This window comes from Oryzias latipes, chromosome 18, assembly GCF_002234675.1.
Source record: "Oryzias latipes chromosome 18, ASM223467v1".
NCBI classification, from domain to species: domain Eukaryota; kingdom Metazoa; phylum Chordata; class Actinopteri; order Beloniformes; family Adrianichthyidae; genus Oryzias; species Oryzias latipes.
The window spans coordinates 8683274-8705876 of NC_019876.2; positions in this window are offsets into that span (position 1 = coordinate 8683274).

A 22603-nucleotide genomic window follows, 5' to 3' on the forward strand; every position below is an offset into this window, starting at 1 on the left:
TGAAATGTTTTGTTTCCGAATGAGGTTGAAATTTCCTCTGATTCTATTTGTCATTTGAACAGAACAAAGAAACAAAAGGTTTTGTTTCACGAAGTCTCTGCCTGCGAAAAAGGCCTAAATGATGAAACCATGACAGAGACTTCAAACCGAGCTAAATGCAGAAGGGCCCCCTCCCCATCAGTGACATTATGAGGAGAAAGCTCCAGGAATCCAGACACTTTCATTAAACGCGGCATTTCACCGGGTCGTCAGCGGCGAGCAAACAGGCCGCCGCCGCCGCTGCCGGCACGTCCCTGACACCGTCGCCATCCTCCCCGAGGACGGATGGATGGACTTGTCACTCAATGCGCACCGCCACCTGCCAATCACTCACTTCAACGACACGGTAATGGCCCTCATTATTTACAATTGCCATATGGCGAGATGCTAATGTGTGTTTCGCCCGCTCCGCCATCAGAGGGCAGATTACGCCGGGGATGGGGGGCAAGCTCTTTGGTTGTCCCCCCCTCCTCCAAACGGCATCGCTGTGGATGCACTGTCGGGGTTGAGGTGGGGGCAGTAATGAACATCTGCTTTTCAGTCCCCCCCCCCCATCTGAAAAAAGTTGCCGTCCGTTCCACGGGAGCAGGGGAATGAGCGGGGGGGGGGGGGGGGGGGCAGGGGTTAATCGCCATCGTCTGAACGGTACCCAGGGAGCGCGTCGGAACCACACGCCTGAGCCTTCAAATATTGAAAGTGTCCGTCTTCCTAGGCTGTCAGGGCTGCACCAATTGGTGGGGGGCGTTATATCAACCCCACCCCTACCCCAGCATCCTAAGAGAACATTGAAAAGCTGGAATCATTCAGGGAGGGGTCAAAAACATTATGAATATCAACACTGAGATGACGTGACATCTCATAAGAAATTATTAAAATAAACTTTAAAGCATTTTTTCTCCCCTGACCTGAGACCTGAGTGTTTCAGGGGGGGGGGGGTCCGGATGAATCGCAGACATTAAAAAAAGAACGCAACACAAAAATCACATTTCGTTGGTTAGGTTTTTATGCGATGTTACTCAGTACATGATCTCCACTTGCAAATTTTTCTTTCTTTAAAAAAAGAAAAAAGGTAATAAACTTTTATGGCTACTTACTTTCTTTTGCAAATGCGCTTCAACCCGGAAGTCAAAGAATTTCTCCTTTAGTGAAGCCCAAGAATTTCCATGTCCTAACGTTTCTGTTCACTTGGGAATATTTAAATCCTTTTCCGTTGTATCCTAAGACGAGTCAGACTTCCCATCCCACAAATGATGCATTTAAGTCCCACTCCATTCATCTTTTCATCTACTATAAAAGCGTTCCTGGTAGTCTTTTAATTATAGCCATGCTGTTTTTAGCCAAAATTTCAGAACTGTGCCGTTTTTCAAGGACATAGTTTCTGGAGAACACCAGTAGTTCATTAGAAATTCACTTCTTAATTACGGCACAGAGTAACCCCACCCCCTTCCTCCATACGTGTTGCTGAGAGTTCTCTGTTTACACTCTCTTTCGCTGTCTTACAGCCCCGCACACCCCCAACCTAACATTAGCGATGCAACAAAAAGGACAAGCAATATCTGAGCCATCCAGATCCAGATTCCAGCTCAGACGAGGAAAACAAAGACGTCCATGGATCCAGTCGTCTAAAGTGGAGGGGAGACGGGAGCTGGGGGCAGAAACGCTTCACAAACGCAATTTTTTTTCCCGACAGCAAAGTTTTGTCCGCTCCTAATTTACAACAATGCGAAAAAAGAAACACTCAGAAATTCGATTTTGAGCTTAATTTTCCTGGTAGATGTCCTCCAACATCAGGAAAATACCACAAGAACGTGTCGAAATCACCCAAAACATGATTTTCCTCAGAATGGGCCTTTAGGAATGCTTTCCTTTGATTATCATAGTCACTCAGAGAAGGATTTCTGATAATACTCTAAAATCAAATAAAACAAAAACTCCAAAACGTATTAGAGAAGATCATAATTGACAATTTTTTTTTACTCTAATGATATGATTTATTTACACACAGAGAGGCTGCTGTAAATAATCCCCAAATTAACCAGAAAACAAAACAAACTATTAATATTTACTCAAAGTAATTGATTGTATTCTTACCGCCTCAGAAGATTTGATCTTTTATGGATGTTGTTTTCTCTTCCTCTGTCCTCCTGCAGCGACTCTAGAGATGTGAAGGTGCCAAGTGGTCAAGAAGCTGGTAATCATAGCTGCCAGAAACCCAAACAAGCAAACCTCAGCCCCCTCTGAGCCCCCAAAGCTGTTGTTTGGTGTCAGCTGATCAGTGTTTGATTAACCGTCTAACAGGGAGGGTTAAGATAAGAGCATGCACGGGCGGAGACAATCCCTCTGAAAATGGGGTTGACTTTGATAATGGAGACTAGAAATGTGGCTCAGAACATAACCACGATAAAAATATAAATATATTAAAAAAAAGCAAAAAAGAAATGTCTTGGTGAAGTGTCGCTCCAACAGCAGAAAGCCAATATTTGGGCTTTAGCTTCCAGGAGGCTTTAGAATGTACATCAGTGCTTTCCCCCCTCCTTTACCTAAAGGAATATCCATGCAGCCTGGATGAATATCTCAGTCAGTCAAGGAGAGTGCTGTCAGGCCGGCTCATGATGGGGTTTAGGGCACAAACCTTCAGTCAGCAACTTCTGCTGCTTCTTCCTTGATCCCTGAGGATTTCCTCAGAGGCTGCAGATGCAGTGAGACAGCTGGCTGCAATGAAAAGAAGAGACGTTTCAAAAAGGAGGGGGGAAAAAAGGACAACTTTCGTCTAGATTTGGAGATATTAACTTATATTGCTAAGCATGAAAATGACCCAGACTTAACTGCATTTGTCACCTCGTTGAAGTGCTTTGCTCATAAAAACACGAATACCAGTTTATTGGCAAAGTAAGGCCGTGTCACGCAGCCATGATGCACAGTTTGCGCGTATCGTACGGAGAGAAATTTGGTCGTGGAAAAAGTGAGAAAAGTTGTGGTCTTTAAATGAAATTTTTACAGATGTATCATGAATAAACCACATAGAAATATGAATAAATCACGCAAAGAACATGTAAATCAACGTAAAAGCCACACAATATGCAAATAGTGCATGGATTGAGTTTATTTTATATGGAATTTATTAGTGATTTGTGCTTCAGAAACGCAATCATAATGTGTGTCTGTATACGTGATATAAAAGTTATACATCGGTGGTACATACAAGTCTGTTACATGTATGTGGAAGGGTCGTGGAAAGCCACAGAGTTGCGTATGCATCTCACAAATTAACCCACAAGTATTTCAGAGTAACGTAATAATTGCGCACAAACTATGGAAAATACGCATAAATGCATTGAACAACCGATCAAAGAATCTGAACAACTCAAAACAGAATTCAAATCTGCGCACATCAATGAATGACAAACGTAAGAAACGCTCATGAATGACATATTTCACGCATGAGTCACAAAAGACCGAAATGTCACACTTGGAAAATGTGCAACATGTATGTAATAACTGTGTGAAATGGCCTTTAACCCTTGTGCTATCTTAGATGACCCCACCCTTACATTGACGTGTTCTCCCTACCATGACAAAGGTGGATAAAGGTGGAAAGATTTCATGTAATCCATGGACACCAGTGAAGATCACAAATCATAGAAGAAAAAAGGGTCAGAGCACTGTCTACTGGGTCTAGATGACCCAACTCCCAATGGTAAAGTGCCTAGGATAGCACAAGGGTTACAGTGAACCAGAGTTCAACAAATATCCAGTCTGAATACACCTAAGCAGACCCCTGGATCGGGACCAGGGACCACTCTCGGAGCGGTCTTTCAAGGTGTTTTCAGTTCGTTTCTTATCGGACTGAGCTTCAGTTCACTCTGAGTCCCCTCAGTCAGAATAGGCTCCATGCTCCGAGCGGAACAAGCAAACCCAAATGGTCACCATAGCCAGGCATTAAAAGATGCAGATCTTCCATTTTAGAAGAACATAAACACTCACTTAAGCACAGGTGATAGCTCACCTTTGCACTAGTTTGCGTGATTGATTGAAATATTTCACACTAGTTGGTTTGAAGGCATTAGTATGCGTGTGTGAACACTATCTGTTTTGTGTACATGTTGACATGTGGACATTTTTGCAGCTAGCAGGTGTGTTTATAACATTTGAGTGAGTGTGTGGACAGGCCCCACCCTTTGAGATTTGTATTACATCTGAACCTCACCGTAATGACAAACATCCAGTAGCTTGTTGCTTTATGCTGCTTCATGGTTTTATCCCCCCCACTCCTATGATCACCCTTCTATCCCCCCCAACATCCTTTTTCTCTTCTTCCCACTTTTCCTTTTCCGTCCGGTCCAACACAAAAGATTTTCAAATATGATTAAAATTAATAAAGTTTGGCCTCAATTAAAAAAGGGGTTTATTCAGACATACCTCTGGTTTGTCTGAAGATTAATAACCCTTATTGTTAAAGTAAGGTATGTCCAACACAAGAGGCCCTCAGTTCTCATCTGCCTGCCCAGCTGTTGGACAGGACAAGTTAAAAAATAAAAAATAAAATATGCGGAGCAACAATGATACACAGCAACTCAATTCAGAAATGTAAAGTACAGTTTCCAGAACATCACCCCATCACCTATGGTATCATTGAAAAACCCAAATGTCCTCTGCAGATACTAAAGGGAGTAAGTTCAGTAGTATGCAGTGGTTGGGAGATATTCAGGTTTTGATGATGGCAGTCAGGAAGATACAAACTTGAAAAAATGTGCAGCTAAATGTTATCATCAACACTTTTTTTTATTATTTAGTGACAATTTCCTCTCTTTATATACAGTAACTTGCATATCTTTCAATCAATACTAGAAAAAAAAATCAAAATTCACAGTCTATAAACAGATCCACCCTCTTCAGATTTTTGTCTTCTTGAAAATGTACCATTTCTACGATTTCTCTGTGTCATAAATTTCTTATCAAAGGTACTTTTATCAGTATGTGGGGTGGTGGGTCGTATGTTTTAATGTAGGGGAGTGGGAAGGGTGAAGAGTGGGATGGGTTTTTATGGTAATATTGTTTTTTTTTTTTTTTTGAAATGTTAAAGCACTTTGAGTCACACAATGTATGAGAAGCGCTTCTTTTGTAAATAAAGTTTGATTGATTGATTGATTGATACCACATGTTTCATTGGGTCTGTTTACTTAAAAATACCTTTCAGTATTCTGAAATACAGTCATGGTTTACCATCCATCTTCTTCCGCTCATCGGGTACCGGGTCGCGGGGGCAACAGTCTAAGTCCCTGGGGGACCCCAAGACATTCGCAGGCCAACCGAGTGACGTAGTCTCTCCTGCATGTCCTGTGTCTTGCCCGGGGCCTCCGCCCAGTGGGACATGCCCGGAACAGCTCCCCAGGGAGGCTCCCCACAGGCCCCGGTCGGGCCCAGCCTGAAGAAACGATGTGGGACTTTTCTCCCATGTAGGAGAGCTCAAAAAGGGCCGGTACAATGTGCTTTGGGTGGCAATCAGAGGCGGCCCAAACGCCGGTCATGGTCATGGCTTACATCACATATGTCAAACTCAAGGCCCGGGGGCCAAATGTGGCCCCCCATGTCATTTTATGTGGCCCGCGAAAGTTTTTAATTTCTCAGAATAAAAAAGAAAAATTCGTGTGTATTTATTCATATCTAGGGGGAATCAGACTTGAAATATCGGATTGGGTAACTATTCATTAGGACTTAAACACTGTCCATATAATCTATCTGTAAGAAACAAATTTAAAAGAATTTATGCTAAAGTAACAAGCAAACATATGTTTTCTATGAAACTGGAATTGTCACTTTAAAAAGTTATAGTAAATAAATAACTGAGTAATTTAACATTAAGGAGTAGTTACATTTATTTTTCATTAAATTTAGTTACATGTATGAATAATATCTGGCCCTTTGAGGACAGCCGCCATGCTGATGTGGCCCCCGGTGAAAATGAGTTTGACACCCCTGGCATACATATAACATATTGTGAATGTGACACTGACACTGACGAGTTGCAGTTTACACACATCACAATTATTATTATTATTATTATTTTTTTACCTGTCCTCTCCAACAGCTGGGCAAACAGATAAGAGCTGAAGGCCTCTTGTGTTGGACCAGAGGTTTGTCTGAATAAACCCCTTCTGTAATCTAGGCCAAACTTTATTCATTTTAATCATATTTGAAAATCTTTTGTGTTGGACTGGACGGAAAAGGAAAGGAGGGAAGAGGAAAGAGGGATGTTAGAGAGTGGGGGATAGGACGGTGATTGTTGGGGGGGGGGATAAAACCATGAAGCAGCATAAAGCAACAAGCTACTGGATGTTTATCATCACGGTAAAGTTCAGATCACATCACAATTAGCAGTTCAGCTATAAGAATCAGGTCTATATCCCACTTTTGACACCAGTAGAATATTTCTATTCAACGATCCGGGCTCTAAGATTGATCTGTCTGTTCCAGACAGAGTTGTCTTCTGCTCTGAAGACAGAGATTCACAGAAATAGACATGTTTTATTTGGCAGCAAACACCAAAGGAGTTTGTAGAGTCTCCACACGTCTGAGGGCGTTCCTGAAAAAGAAAGCTCGCACAGCGAGCGAGTCACCCAGCAACTGAAACAAGAGAATTAAACATTTAAATGTAGAAATATAAGTCGGAGTGTGCAAGTACGCAAATCGTTTGGGTGTTTCACACAGCAGAACATACCTGGGCTTGTTTTTGTATACAAAAAACAAATGTGTTCAGAACACATTCTGCAACAAGTTCTACTAAACAGTTTTCTTTTTCTTCCTTATTGTGATGCAGAACTTTAAGTTTAGACTTTTTTTCCCTATTAAATTGAGTTTTGTCCCAACAGGCATAGACTTTAAAAAAAAATCTTTTCAAGGTGGCCCCAATACTTACCTGTAGTTCAGAGTTATCCCTGGTGGCAGCCTAAATTTGGGTCTGGAGTGTAGGTCAAGACGATGGGGGGGGGGATATACTTTTATCATAATTTTTATCAAAAGCGGTGCTTCTGACTTGAATTTATCCTGAATCACACAGATAAAAGGGGATTCTTATATTATTTTAAAAGCTGACTCTTTGAATTAACAAGACATTTGTGGAAATTATAAAAGTAAAGCATTTGGGGATTTGGTTGGTAAACTTGTCAGAGTTATGGGGATGAGGATATTGCCTTGAAGTTTTTTTTATTTTTTATTTTAGTTCTATTCTCTTGGTTTATGTGTTGATTTTTTTGATTTTTATTCAAATGTTATATACGATAAAACATTCACTTTATTGATTTTTACTAACCATCCAATTCACTTATTTGAAATTTGTTACTTACAATAAAAAAAAACAATTCGATTGAATTAAACGTGATTTATTTTATTTTATTGGGGGAGTAACGAATAATCGACCTAATTGATTAATCGATTTATACATCCCTACAACCCAACCAAAACTATCTGACCGACGCAAGTAATTAATCAAATCGAACACTTGAAACCATTGTAAAATGGTTTCAAAAATGAAATGAATTGATGATAATTGATCTTGGTAAATGCCATTTGGACTGAGACATGATAGGTTTATTGTACAGTAACCTAAAAACGACCATGGCAGCGGACAACACACATGTGCAAACCTCCCAGCAGCAGACAGACACACTCGCATAAAGACATTATGAGAGAAGTTGTGTAACAGATGCTTTTTTCTAAATGGAGATAAGCTCTAATAGGCACTAATCCCCCTTATCCTGTTTAGTACCTTTGTAAGCTTAGCTTTAGGGGCTAATTGCTCTTGAAACTGTAAATGCCGTTTCAAACACCTCTTCATCACAATTTCCTGAGCAAATTTAGGAAGGAAAAAAAAAGAATCCAGTAAATCTCTCCTATTACTGTACAAGATTTCCTGCTTTGGAAAAAGAGACCATCCTCCCTTTGAACTAGTGATAGGGGAATGGTGTACAGGGGCCTTGGAGCTTGTGTTACTCTTTTTGAAGCAAAAGTGGAGCCTCAGAGCTTTTATTAAACAACTGTGACTGATGACCTCATACAAGCTCTGACACACCGCTTCGAGTCACTCCACACAAGCTCCAAAGCTTTCGAAGCATTGAATGTCATCGCTGTTTCGCTTTGTGCTTTATTGATTCAATTGTTTCGTGGTTGTTCATTGGCTTATAGTCTGTCGGCGTGTCATTCTGACCCAATGACAGCTTGGCAGATATGACAGATTTAAGTGGTTTCAGATCAGTATCATTGTACGTCAAAATGGTGGTTGAGAAAAAAGAGACTTGAAAGGAATTTTTCTAGAACCCTTTAACACCAGGGATGTTGCCGGTGACGCCGTTTACGTGACAGTTCACGCAATCAACGTAGACCAGCCGATTCTGATGTAGAGAAAACACCACACAGTCACTTTTCTCCTAATTCAAGTAGCCATAAATAGCTTTTCCCTGCTTCAAGAAACCATTGGAATTATGCGTGGACAGTTGGAAAGTTACGGTGGAGTTAACAAAAAAATATCAAAGTTTTATGATCCAATCACTAATATCATTGGCGAAGTAGAAAGAATCTCTTTTCCGTTTAGGAACTTTTGCCGAGGTTATTGTTTGGTATTCATGAACAAAACGACCACACAGATGTTTCTGAACCTTTATTGCTGTCATGGGTTTAAAACTCTGTTGCTATGGCTTCAGTCATCTACCAGATGTCCCCCTCATTGACCTCTAGAAGCTTCAAATCTTTTTTGATTTTTTCAAAAGGCTTCGGCGCGTTGTGAGGCTTTGTTTGCCCACCACTACTTTTAGCTTCCTGTCTCAGTTTGAATATTTTGAAAGTGTCCGTGCTGCTTTCTAAGTGTTGTTTTTGATGTAAACAGTAGTCAAATGTTCTCTAATGCTGTAGAGCAGAGCTCATCTAGATCTTTCTCTGCTGTCTGGGTTTATCTGCAGGAGGACAGGCTGGTGATGCCGTTCCACTCCACGCTGAGGCACTTCATTCACAGCCCTGTGTCTCTCCTACTTTGTATTCCGGTGAAGGTAAGGTCAAACCTCATTGATGTAAGGTGGTCGTTTGTGTGTGTGTGTGGGGGGGGAATAAATTCCCTCACCTGTGGGAAATGTAGGGCCTTGTGTGTACTGCCACCAGTAGTGTTGACATGCCGATCTTTGAGGCCCATCTTTGAGGATAGATGCATTTCAGTGAAGCCCAGAAAGAAAAGAAAACCCAGAAGCCACGAGTGAATCGGCCTGTGTTTGGGAGAGCTCAGCTGATCAGCATGCACCTGCAGACACATCTGTGGGAGCCATTAATTGCTTCTTTCCAGGGTTTCTTTTTAAGTTTAAACATGTTTTGAATAGCCAATTCCTCAGACTCTGTTTTGGAAGCACTGTTGGCTCTGAAATTCAACTAAATAGATATACAGTGGTCCCTCGCTATAACACCGTTCACCTTTTGTGGCCTTGCTGTTTCATAGATTTATTTTAGTGCAGGCTTTTTTAGTTTGCAGTGCATTGTGTACTGCCCCTTGACAGGCTGCAGACCATTGTCAATACTTTGTCAGATCTTTGGTTTTATTCTACTATACTGATGCAGAGAAAAGTAGCATTGCCACACTAACTAAACTAAAATGTCACTAAAATTATTAAAGTTTACTGATGTACAGTTTAAAAAGTTACCAAAGTTTACTAATGAAAATTGACTGCAGTTAGCAAATTATAGTACCATTAAAGTTACCAAAGTTTACAAATAAAGTCACTTCAGTTAGCAAAGTTTAATAACGTTAAGTGGTAAAAGTTAGCAAAAGCTATTAACTTAATGTGGTAAAAGTTAGCAAACTTTACTCACAAAAAGTGATTAAAGTTAGCAAAATGTAATAAATTAAGTGGTAAAAGTTAGCAAAGTTCACTTATGTAAAGTGACTAAAGTAAGCAAAGTTTACTAACGTAGAAAAATAAAGTTAGCAAAGTTTACCTATATAAAGTGACTAAAGTTAGCGAAGTTTACTAACGTAAAATAATAAAAGTTACCAAAGTTTAATAACGTAGAATAACAAAAGTTAGCAAAGTTTACCAACATAAAGTGCCTAAAGTTAGCGAAGTTTACTAACGTAAAATAACAAAAGTTAGCAAAGTTTACCTACATAAAGTGCGTAAAGTTAGCGAAATTTACTAACGTTAAATAATAAAAGTTACCAAAGTTTACTAACGTAAAATAACAAAAGTTAGCAAAGTTTACCTACATAAAGTGCGTAAAGTTAGTGAAATTTACTAACGTAAAATAATAAAAGTTAGCAAAGTTTACCTATATAAAGTGACTAAAGTTAGCGAAGTTTACTAACGTAAAATAATAAAAGTTACCAAAGTTTAATAACGTAGAATAACAAAAGTTAGCAAAGTTTACCAACATAAATTGCCTAAAGTTAGCGAAGTTTACTAACGTAAAATAACAAAAGTTAGCAAAGTTTACCTACATAAAGGGCGTAAAGTTAGCGAAATTTACTAACGTTAAATAATAAAAGTTACCAAAGTTTACTAACGTAAAATAACAAAAGTTAGCAAAGTTTACCTACATAAAGTGCGTAAAGTTAGTGAAGTTTACAAACCTGAAGTTACCAGAGTTCATAATCTTAAAGTGACAAAAGTTATTAAAGTTTAATAACATAAAGTGGTAAAAGTTAGCAAAGTTTACCTATATAAAGTGACTAAAGTTAGCGAACTTTACTAACGTAAAATAATAAAAGTTACCAAAGTTTAATAACGTAGAATAACAAAAGTTGGCAAAGTTTACCTACATAAAGTGCCTAAAGTTAGCGAAGTTTACTAACGTAGAAAAATAAAAGTTAGCAAAGTTTACCTATATAAAGTGACTAAAGTTAGCGAAGTTTACTAACGTAAAATAATAAAAGTTACCAAAGTTTAATACCGTAGAATAACAAAAGTTAGCAAAGTTTACCAACATAAAGTGCCTAAAGTTAGCGAAGTTTACTAACGTAAAATAACAAAAGTTAGCAAAGTTTACCTACATAAAGTGCGTAAAGTTAGCGAAATTTACCAACGTAAAATAATAAAAGTTACCAAAGTTTACTAACGTAAAATAACAAAAGTTAGCAAAGTTTACCTACATAAAGTGCGTAAAGTTAGTGAAATTTACTAACGTAAAATAATAAAAGTTAGAAAAGTTTACCTACATAAAGTGCCTAAAGTTAGCGAAGTTTACAAACCTGAAGTTACCAGAGTTCGCAATCTTAAAGTGACAAAAGTTATTAAAGTTTAATAACATAAAGTGGTAAAAGTTAGCAAAGTTTACCTATATAAAGTGACTAAAGGTAGCGAAGTTTACTAACGTAAAATAATAAAAGTTAGCAAAGTTTACCTACATAAAGTGCGTAAAGTTAGTGAAATTTACTAACGTAAAATAATAAAAGTTACCAAAGTTTACTAACGTAAAATAACAAAAGTTAGCAAAGTTTACCTACATAAAGCGCGTAAAGTTAGTGAAATTTACTAACGTAAAATATTAAAAGTTAAAAAAGTTTACTTACATAAAGTGCCTAAAGTTAGCGAAGTTTACAAACCTGAAGTTACCAGAGTTCGCAATCTTAAAGTGACAAAAGTTATTAAAGTTTAATAACATAAAGTGGTATAAGTTAGCAAAGTTTACTTGCGTAAAGTGATTAAAGTTACCAAAGAGTATTAATGTAGAGTGATAAAAGTTAGCAAAGTTTACTTTACTTTACCGCTATGTATTGCATATCCATGCAAAGCCACAAATCTCCGTGTTGAAAATATGTGAATTGTGTAAAATGTTAAAAAAGGATGGTAGTTCACAGAGCGTGTGTTATTTGGCTGTTATTTGGCTGCTGTTAAAGGGTTGAACAAGAGCGAAAAGTGTAAAAATGTTAATGTTAGTCTGAGAAAAGTATATAAAGCGTGCAGTGAGGTTTTACAGCCACAAAACATGTAGAATAATTGTAAATATAAAGACGACTTTGTGGATTTCACCTATTTATTCTTAGAAAGCAACTAATGCGATAAACGGTGGACTTCATACGTGTTTGTATAAAAAAACTCCTTTACCGCTGCTTGATCCTTGACTCCGATTCCACTACCCCAACGCCCCTTCTCTGTTTGATGACAGTGATCCAGATTCAAGCAGCTGTTGAGGCTCCAAGAACAAAACAGTGGTGTAGCTGCTGGGTCAAAAAACTCTGTCAAGGTGAATAATGAGGTGGCTTCCCAGACGCTGCCAGACCAAGTCGGTGACGTGCTGAGGGCAAAGCATGCTGGGAGCTGTAGGGTTCAGCACGAGCGCCACTTTGTCATCTGGTAAAGCTGACTTGACTGTGCACTGGAGGGTCTGAGCCGTCGAATAAAAAGCGGGAGGGGCGTGGAGTTCAAGGCAAAACAGACTGGAAAACGCTGGGAGGTGCTTGGAAAGCAGAGATGAGAAACAGAAGGAGAGTCCAGGCCAGGAACTCTCATTCAGTTTTTCTCCCCCCACCACCTTTTCTCTCCTTCAGACACTGTGCTGGAAATCCGAGCCTCTTCTGCAATCCATTAGGCTGTCAGGTTCTGAAGTGGCAGGAGGCGGTCGACGTCTGCTCGTTATTTCGCCTCTTTTGTCAGAGGCGAACGCCCGTGCTCTTTCAAGCGAGAGCATCGCTTCACAGACAAGGTTACGTTGCAAAGACATGTCCGCTTCCGGGGCTTTAGAAGGCCCTGTAATGGTCAAGACAAAGTCAAAGCCGACCAACAACTAGACGGCGCAATCTAACGCGGTGGGGAGATAACACAGCTGTCAGAGCAGCGTGTCCAACATCTTTCCAAATACCGCCTAGAATTTCTTCTTAACACAACTGCCTAATTGGCTTGCATGGAGACGAATGAGTCATTCGTGATACGGCAAATCCAGCAAACTCCCTGGAATTCCCCCCCTTTTTTTTTTATCCATCTGCCAATGCTTCTCTGTGGACACCAGGGTACAGGAAGTCCGTCCAGCCATAAAGGCTGTAGTGCTGAGGACTGATAACTACGGTGGCCCTGAAAGGCAAAAGACACTATTACAGATTTGAAATACAAGAGCCTAAACAGCTAAAAAAAATATTGAATATTGTGAAAAGGTATGCAACTATAAGCCAAACGGGAATGCTGAACTGTAGCTGATAAACCAAACGCCATCACCTGGTGTCATTCAGATTCAGACGAACCCCCCCAAAAAACAGAAATGCACGGCTTAAGGCCAAAACACCCAGAGATACCCAGGATCCAAGAAAGGAAAACCTGGAAAAGGGAAACCACTTATATCAACCGTACCGTTTCAATTTATTCATCTGCTTTGAGCTTGATACAGCTATAAGGAATGTGATCCATGATCAAGAAGAGCAAATATTCTTCCCTGATGTGTACGTTTTTTGGGCAAAGCAAAATCGGTGGTTTCATTTCTCAAAAAAGCTCATTTTTTAATGGGGCTAAATATTCATGTTAATGGTTAGAATGGAAAAAAGTTACACTGACTTCAAGAAAAGCCTTTTCTCATAAGAATTTCTGTTCAAGGAACATTTTTTTCCTTGTTAAAGAAGTTCAAATGACTGCAAATCAAACTATTAAAAGTTCATGGAAAAACATAATGACTCCAATCAGGAAGAGTAAGAGAATACCTCAGAGCCGAACCTACTGTTTCTGGAACAAAAGCCAGATTTAAAAAGAGAACTGCTGGATGCAAAAGAGCAAAGTCTGTCCGAGCGGAGCGACAGCATTCATCTCTGCAGGAGACCAATCAAAGGAGCCAAAATCAGAAATGTGTGTCTGCAAAAACCACAAAAGAAGAACTACCAAAAAAATTATAAAAAAGGCTAAAACTATAATACATTTTGCGCATTTTCCACATATGAAAGTTGGATCTTTATGTGAATTTGGTTTTGAGCTGTTTAAAATGGATGGTCGGTTGATAATTACGCAGTTTCTTTGTAACTTACGTAGTTAATACACAATTATTACTTAAATATTACGCGATTGTGCGAGATTTTTGTGAGCTGGGATTTGTGGCTTTCCGAGACCGTTCCATCACAGTGGAAGTGACATCTCTATTCTCAAATGCTTCTCTTTAGCGATAAAGAAGCGGTGAAAAGTGACATATTTTTACTTGAGATTTTTAATGGTTTTTATATAGACAGACAGACAGACAGACAGACAGACAGACAGACAGACAGACAGACAGACAGACAGACAGACAGACAGACAGACAGACAGACAGACAGACAGACAGACAGACAGACAGACAGACAGACAGAGAGAGAGAGAGAGAGAGAGAGAGAGAGAGAGAGAGAGAGAGAGAGAGAGAGAGAGAGAGAGAGAGAGAGAGAGAGAGATAGATAGATAGATAGATAGATAGATAGATAGATAGATAGATAGATAGATAGATAGATAGATAGATAGATAGATAGATAGATAGATAGATAGATAGATAGATAGATAGATAGATAGATAGATAGATAGATAGATAGATCTATATAGATATATATAGATATAAACTTCTTCCTAAGCTTTCTTTCTGAACTTTAGTCAAATCCAACTCAAATTTTGTCTGTGTTTGTCTTTTAGGATCTCTCAGACATTACTTGTTGTGAATGAAACATCAGCCCAGTCCAGTGAAGAAAAAAAACTCTTTTTTTCAGTGTTTGGCAGCCTGGGAAGCCTGCTGCTTCTTTTGTTTCCTCCATCCATCGTTAACGTTCCCAGTATTTCTCCATACCATAAAAAAAAACGCAGCTTTCATCACTGCTCGGTCAAACTAAAATCCCAAACATCCCGCGCTCAAGCATATTTTCAGATTTTCAGGCATTTATCCCCTCTGAAGTTATGATGTTGAAGACCTGATTTGTTTTCTATCTTTTTGGAGTATAAATTATTAACTCGAATATTTCTGTGAGTTCTGTATTTTCCTGAAATGTAATTGGCTGAGAAGCGACTCTGCTTGGTCCTGGGGGATGGCAGCCCCTCTCTGCAGCAGGCAGGATGGGATTTGTTTGCTTATTGTGTCACTGGTTTTTGTCTAAATGGTGCATGTTTGTCTTTTTCCTGTTAAGTTTGCTTCCTGCTTGTTTGTTTTTTCTGTTTTTTTCTTTACTAAGTTTCTGAAACTAGTTGCCCAACCTGCATTGCATCGTTTCCCCCCACCATGTCTATTACCTCCAGGGTTGCTTTGTTCTTTTCTAGATTCCCATACGTGTTCTCTTTGTGAGTTTTTTTATTTGGTTTTGTTTTTCTACCGCCTCTTCTGCAGAGTTTTTTTTTGTTGCTGTTGTTTTTGCGTGTTAAAGTTTTAGTTTTGTTTTCAGTTTCTCATGCAGATGCCCTCTATTTCTCAAAGTCATCGCAAACTAAATCTTGCAGTTCCATCTCTGACCACTAGAGGCTGGTTGCAGAAGGAATTCTCCACCGCAGTTAGCGGTACATCAATGTCAGAGCGGTTTATCCAGCTGTACAATTTTGAGCCGGAGGCCAGCTCAGACGAGGACAACGAAGACGTTGTTTGGATCTAGTCGTATACGAGTGGATGCATCAGAATGGATCAGAGCAGCAGAATTTCTGTCACAAAAACAAACTTTTCTCAACAGCTTTTTTTTAACCTGCTCCTATTTTACAACACTTTAATTAGAGAATTAAGAAAAGAATTTAAATAAAGAAATGCAATGTGACAACACCCCTCGTGGGTCCCCCTTTTCCCCGGGGTGCTCCCCTCCTGGGCGGGGATGGCTGGCTCCTGCCTTGCTTCTTCCTGGACCAACCGTGGGCCGGGTGGGTGGCTGCCTGGAGTGCGGAGCGGGTCTCCCTTGGGGGGTCCTGGCTCGTACCTGGGGTTGGGGCGGGGGGATGCCCAGAACTCCTGGGTGGTGATGGGGTGCTCGTCTGGGGCTGTGGGCGCCCTTCTCAGGTGGGGCCCTGCGTTGGGCCCTCCCGGCGTGGCGAGGAGGCTGCTCTCCTGGTTGGGCTGGGGCGCGCTCTCTTTCCCCCCGTGCCTCCCTGCTCTCTGGCTCTGGGGGCCTCGCGGCGGTCCTGCTGGCCCTGGCCTGGGTGGCGGATGTGGTCGCCCGGGGGGCGGTTGTTCTCTGTGGCGTTGGGGGGTTCTGGCTGCCGCTGCTGCTGCGGCGGGGGTCTTGGTGTGGGGATGGCTGGGCATTCTCCCTCCTTCTTTTCACATTCCACCATCCATTTTAGAAGAACATAAACACTCACCTGAGCACAGGTGTTACCTCACCTTTGCATTAATAGTTTGCATGATTGAATGAATGAAAGATTTCACATTAGTTGGTTTTAAGGCATAAGTATGCGTGTTTGAACACTATCTATTTTGTGTACATGTTGACATGTGGACATTTTTGCAGCTAGCAGGTGTGTTGGTAACATTTCAGTGTGTGGGCCCCGCCCTTTGAGATTTTTACTACATTTGAATTTTACCGTAATGATAATACAACCAGTAAACTTGCTGCTCTATGCTGCTTCATGGTCCTTTCCACCCCCCCCCCCCCCTCCTATGATCACCCTCCTACCCCCCCTCTCTCTAACATCCCTCTCTCTTCTTCTCCCCTTTCCTTATCCGTCCGGTCCAACACCAAAGATTTTCAAACATGATTGAAATTAATAAAGTTTGGCCTCAATTACAAAAGGGGTTTATTCAGACATACCTCTGGTTTGTATGAAGATTAATAACCCCTATTGTTAAAGTAAAATATGTCCAACACCCTCAGTTCTCATCTGTTTGCCCAGCTGTTGGACAGGACAAGTTAAAAAAAAAAAAGAAATGCAACGTGAAGCCATATTACTTTATGTCAAAAACATGTTTAAAAACACTAAAACACAATTTTTATCAAAATAAGTTGTAACCCCTTGTGCTATCCTAGGCACTTTTACATTGGAAGTTGGGTCATCTAGACCAGTGTTTTTCAACCTTTTTTTAGCCACGGCACACTTTAACCTTGACAAAAATCCCGCGGCACATTAGCATCCAAAAAAAAAAAAAGCAGAAATTCATGGTCTGTATTGATCGACAGCCCCCCCCCCCCGCAATCTCACGTGGATTTTTGCGATAATTGTGGCAGAAAAAGCAGGAAGTTGCGGCTGTTTTTTTGTAAGAGATGAAATAAAAGTTGAATTAGAAACATTTAGAAACTGTTTGTTTGTTGTGGTTTCAAGACTTTACACAAGGACGACTCATTGTGCGCTGACACTGTCCCTTTAAGCCAATGCATCATGGGAGATGTAGTGTGAAGTTATTTTAAGATCTTTTATATTCCTAACTACTCAGTGTTTTATCAGGGCCTGTTTGGATGAACAAAGAGCTGATTTCCTGGAGATGGAAAATGTTTTTTGATCAGTTAATGAGGGCAATTTCCCACGGCGCACTTGACCATCTCACTGGTTGAAAAACACTGGTCTAGACCCCACTAGACAGTGCTCTTAACCTTTTTTCTTCAATGATTTGTGATCTTCACTGGTGTCCATGGATTATATGAAATCTTTTCACCTTTATCCACCTTTGTCATGGTAGGGAGAACACGTCAATGGAAGGGTGGGGTCATCTGGACCCTATAGGATAGCACAAGGGTTGAAAGTTGAACTTAAAGGCCGCGACACATTTAAAAAAATAACGTTTTCTGACCTCAAGTAAAAAAACAAACTACATTTACATCAGAAAAATAAAAGCCCATAAATATGCATCCTCTGTGTTTTCAGGTGTAGAATAGAGAGGACTCTTAACTGATTTGTATGAGGGGCCGTATAAGACATTATTTATTCTGAACCATTCACATTCATACATTCTTGCTCTCACAGTCATATATACTCTCTTTCGCATACATATATTCTCTTACGCATCCATATATTCTCTCTCTCACATTCATACATTCTTGCTCTCACAGTCATATATACTCTCTTTCGCATCCATATATTCTCTCTCTCGCATGCATATATATGAGGGGCCGTATAAGACATTATTTATTCTGAACCATTCACATTCATACATTCTTGCTCTCACAGTCATATATACTCTCTTCCCATACATATATTCTCTTACGCATCCATATATTCTCTCTCTCACATTCATACATTCTTGCTCTCACAGTCATATATACTCTCTTTCGCATACATATATTCTCACTTGCACATCCATATATTCTCTCTCTCGCATGCATATATATGAGGGGCCGTATAAGACATTATTTATTCTGAACCATTCACATTCATACATTCTTGCTCTCACAGTCATATATACTCTCTTCCCATACATATATTCTCTTACGCATCCATATATTCTCTCTCTCACATTCATACATTCTTGCTCTCACAGTCATATATACCCTCTTTCGCATACATATATTCTCACTTGCACATCCATATATTCTCTCTCTCGCATGCATATATATTACTTTACACATACATACATTCTCACTCTCATTGTCACTCTTAAAAAAGAATGTATGTATGTGAAAGACAAGTATATATGAACGTGTGAGGAAGAGTTTATATGTGTGTGTGAGAGAGGAGTATGCATGAAACGGAAGTGACTTTGCATGAAAAGGAAGGCACTTTGAATGAAAAGGAAGGCACTTTGCATGAAACGGAAGGCAGATGATTTCTCGTGCTCTGATTGGACGAGAGGCCGCCACCTCCCATTTTGAACACACTCTAAACCCTATCACTTGTACTGACTCATAACTATTAAGGTTACACAACTTAAATGTCATTTTGTAGTTGATTCAACTATAAAGTATTAAGCTCTATCAAGATTTTTTCAAATTTAACTTAACAGTGCTAAATATTTTAAAGCTTATTTGTATCTAGCACTCAAAAATTTTAAGATCCCTGATGTAGCGTCATGACGTCATCACGTACTGGTGGGAGGGTCTTTCGTTTTCTCTACGTTAGCTCAGGTGGCCATGTTGGATTTGCCGAATGCGAGTATGCGACGTTTGAAATTGAAAGTGGAGCATTTTATTTTTCTGCAAAGCGTTGCGATTTCGTCCCGCTTCAAGACGCCCCAACCTCGGTTTTTTTTTCATCCGCCTCATCGCTGATGGTGCCGTCTTGTCTTCAGCCCTGATTTAATTTGGTAAGTATCGTTCATGGTTTATTTTGAATGAATGCTTTAAAAATGCTCTTATACTACCGTAAATGTGGTTTACTGTTGTTTAAACATATGTGTGTTATGATTGTTTTAGAGATTAATGTGTAAATGTATACATGATTAGTTTGTCATAGCAGACGTATGGCGAGCCAAACCCAAAATGCATTTCTGCCCGTAAGTTACGACAGTGATGAGGTTTTTTTTTTTTCAGAGGTAGAAATGATCTGTTATGCTGCAATCACACTAAACATGATCCGCGTGTGAAATTCGCGTTGGAGGCCTCTGTCTGTGGCTAAAGTTTGCTGCTGGACATTTGTCCAAAAATGTCACTCAAAGCCTCTAACGGTTGTGTGGGAGGAGCTACCGCCAACAGTTTTAAGCCTGGTTGCTACATGGAAGCATTGGGTTTTGAATGCAGCTTTAAGCTTTTATAAATCACTGATCTCCGTTATAAAAAAGGTTTTTGTAAAAATAAATTAATCAACGTGCTCGTGTTGTGTTCAGGTACCGAACTACAGAGTGTTCAGTGTTTCACCTCCAGGTAGACGCCAAGGCCAGCCAGGTAACTTGTCTCCTGATCAGTTATTTGTCTAGAGCTATTTTAAAAAAACAGAAAATGCAATAGGTTGTGTAGTGCAATAAATGTTTTTTGATCAGAATATAATTGAAACATTTTTTAACATTGAAAAATCTCTTTTGGACTTTTTTTCAGATACTGAACTTCAGAAAGTTCACCAGAAAGTCACCATTTCACCAGAAAAGAGGTGTCAGTGGGTGAGTTTTATACTTATTTAATACATTCATCCTGAACTATTACCATTATTAGATTTATACGGCAGCATGGAAACATTTATGCACATTTTAACTAGCCAAAGGTCTAAATAGAGCTGAAATTATTTACAATTTAACTAAACATATTTAGATTGCAGGCTGAAGGTGGCACAATGGAATGGAGGTGCATGTTGTGTTCTGTTACTTTGGCACTATGCAGTACTACATATAATACTGCAGTACTACATAGCCAATATTCCAAAGTGTTTCCACTGCCATGTATGTGGAGACACTTTGGAATATTGTCATGTCTTTATGACAGTATATTACAATAATACAATAATGTTGCATTAGCACCATTCCATCATTTGAAACCATGAAAACTCATCTGTCAAGATCTTAAACGGATTTATGTAGAGTAGATGCAGTCAGAGGAAATTGTGCAGTTTTTACATGTTTGTGTAACTTAAAGCTGCCCTTTTCTGAGACTAAGTCCACCAAAACAGACAGGAACTGGCCAGCTTGGTTAGGATTTATGACCTCCAGGTGAATTTCTAATGTGCATAATTCAAAAACGGATAACAAATCATTTGTAAACAGCTGTAAGAAGCCAAGGTGTAACTTGCCTTAAAAATGACTTTGGGTCTTTGACCTGAAGTGGATCATGCCATGAACACTGTATTGTCCTCTTACTAGAAATAGACATCTAGAAAAGGTATCATTTTATTATTTCTTAAAGTTCCTTAAGTAAATATTGGAAGTGTTTGCTCTGCATTTGCTTCAATGGTAATGGATATTTCTTTTTATTCTTTTAGGACCAGCGTGACGTGAACATGAGACGGGCACTTGTCCTCCTTGCACTTCCTGTTTATCTGCATGAAGATGCCTCCAACTTCTTCAAGACCTGTACAGTAAGTGCAAACGACTCCCTGTCAATGGTTTTCACTAATCCTTTAATATTGATTGAGATTTTATTGAGTGACATAATAAATAGGGCAATTGTTTGTAGTTTGTAAACTGAGTGATATTTTTAAATGGTTTTAAAACTGAGACGGAAGATGAAAGGCGAACATCAGGGACTCCTGATTGGAAGGAGTGGAGTTTCGTTTACCTTTTCTGCTCCTGATCCATCATTATTTGAATAAAGAAAAATGAAGCTTTAGTCTTAAATTATTTTATAAATGTCCTCCTTCAGAAAAATGCTAAAGAACTTTTTGAAAACACAATTTTAATTGGAGTTGGTCCTTAAAACATCATAGCCAGTTGATTAAAAGCTAACAGAATGTTAGCATGAAAAGATTCCCATTGACAGATGGCAGGAATGTCAGTTTTGGACATTAGTGTGATGAATATCTTTGAGGGTCTGAACTCATCTGTGTTTTTTGTTTTGTATTTTCCAGAATACCAGACCTCACAGACACTGCTGTGGGTATCTTCTCAGTTGTCGTGGTGATGCTCCTGATGCTGCCGTCAGTGGTCCCACACATCTGGCTGACTGATCTCTTTTAACTCTTCGGGGACATCTATGCTCTGGACCTACAGCACCCCAAAAAACTTGAACTTGCCTTCATATTTATTCAGAATGCTGTCTTGAGCCTTGAGGACAGCAAACCACTGAAAGGACATTTATTGACGCTGAAGAATGTTTCGTTGAGTGAGTCTTCCAGAATGGACTATTTGTTGGTTTAAGTGTTATGTAACTAATGTGTTTTGTTGTGATCATTTGCTTTTTCTGCCGTACAATACAAAACCAACTCTTTTTGTCAATATGTTGTGTGGCACTCTTATAATGCAGTTTTATTGCACTGATTGTTTCTTCATCCTCTTGATATTTGTGCTTTTTTTTAAAGAGCAATTTAAAAAAGTGTATTAATCAATCACTATTGTGTGGCCTTCACGTTTGTTGGTTTTTATCAATGTTAGCCTTTAAAATGTAGTGGGGCAGTATCAATATCTCTGTTTAGAATACATTTTAAGCTGAAGAATTTTAAATATTTTCAATGCTACACATTTAATGAGTTAAAGAATTTATAAAGCATTTGAGTGAATTTTACATATTTTATGAGTTGAGTAATATAAAAATATAGTTAGTTAAAGCGTTTTTTAGTTGGAAAATATTAAAAACTTTAAGTAAATAATCTCTCTTTTATAAGTTGAGGAATCTTAATATTTTTTATATGAAATAATACAAATGTAAGCCAACTGACAATATGAATTTTAATAAATGTTAACTTAAAAGTTTTAATAATATAACTTAACTGTTGCGTAATCTGTTACACAATAATTTTTAAGTTCAGTCAACTCGCTAAGGATTACAGTGCAGACGCTAACATGAACCAGCAAGAAATCCCAAATTAACAGACTTGTGGTGTGGAAAGGTATGTTTTTCAGCTAGCAGTAATAATCAAAGTATCCGTTCTCTGTTTCAAAATGAGATTGCCACAAAACCGTATGTTATCTCATACTGGAACAGCTTTGGATGTAGAATTCAGTGGGAAAAGGTTTGGACCCTGCCACAAAAGTATTTCATCACCAATAAAATCAGAGACATTTCTTTCAAAATTCTTCACAAATTTTATCCAGTGAAACATTTCTTTACTAAGTTTAAAAAAGATCTGGACATAAACTGTTCATTCTGTCATTCCTCACCAGAAACTGTGCCTCATCTTTT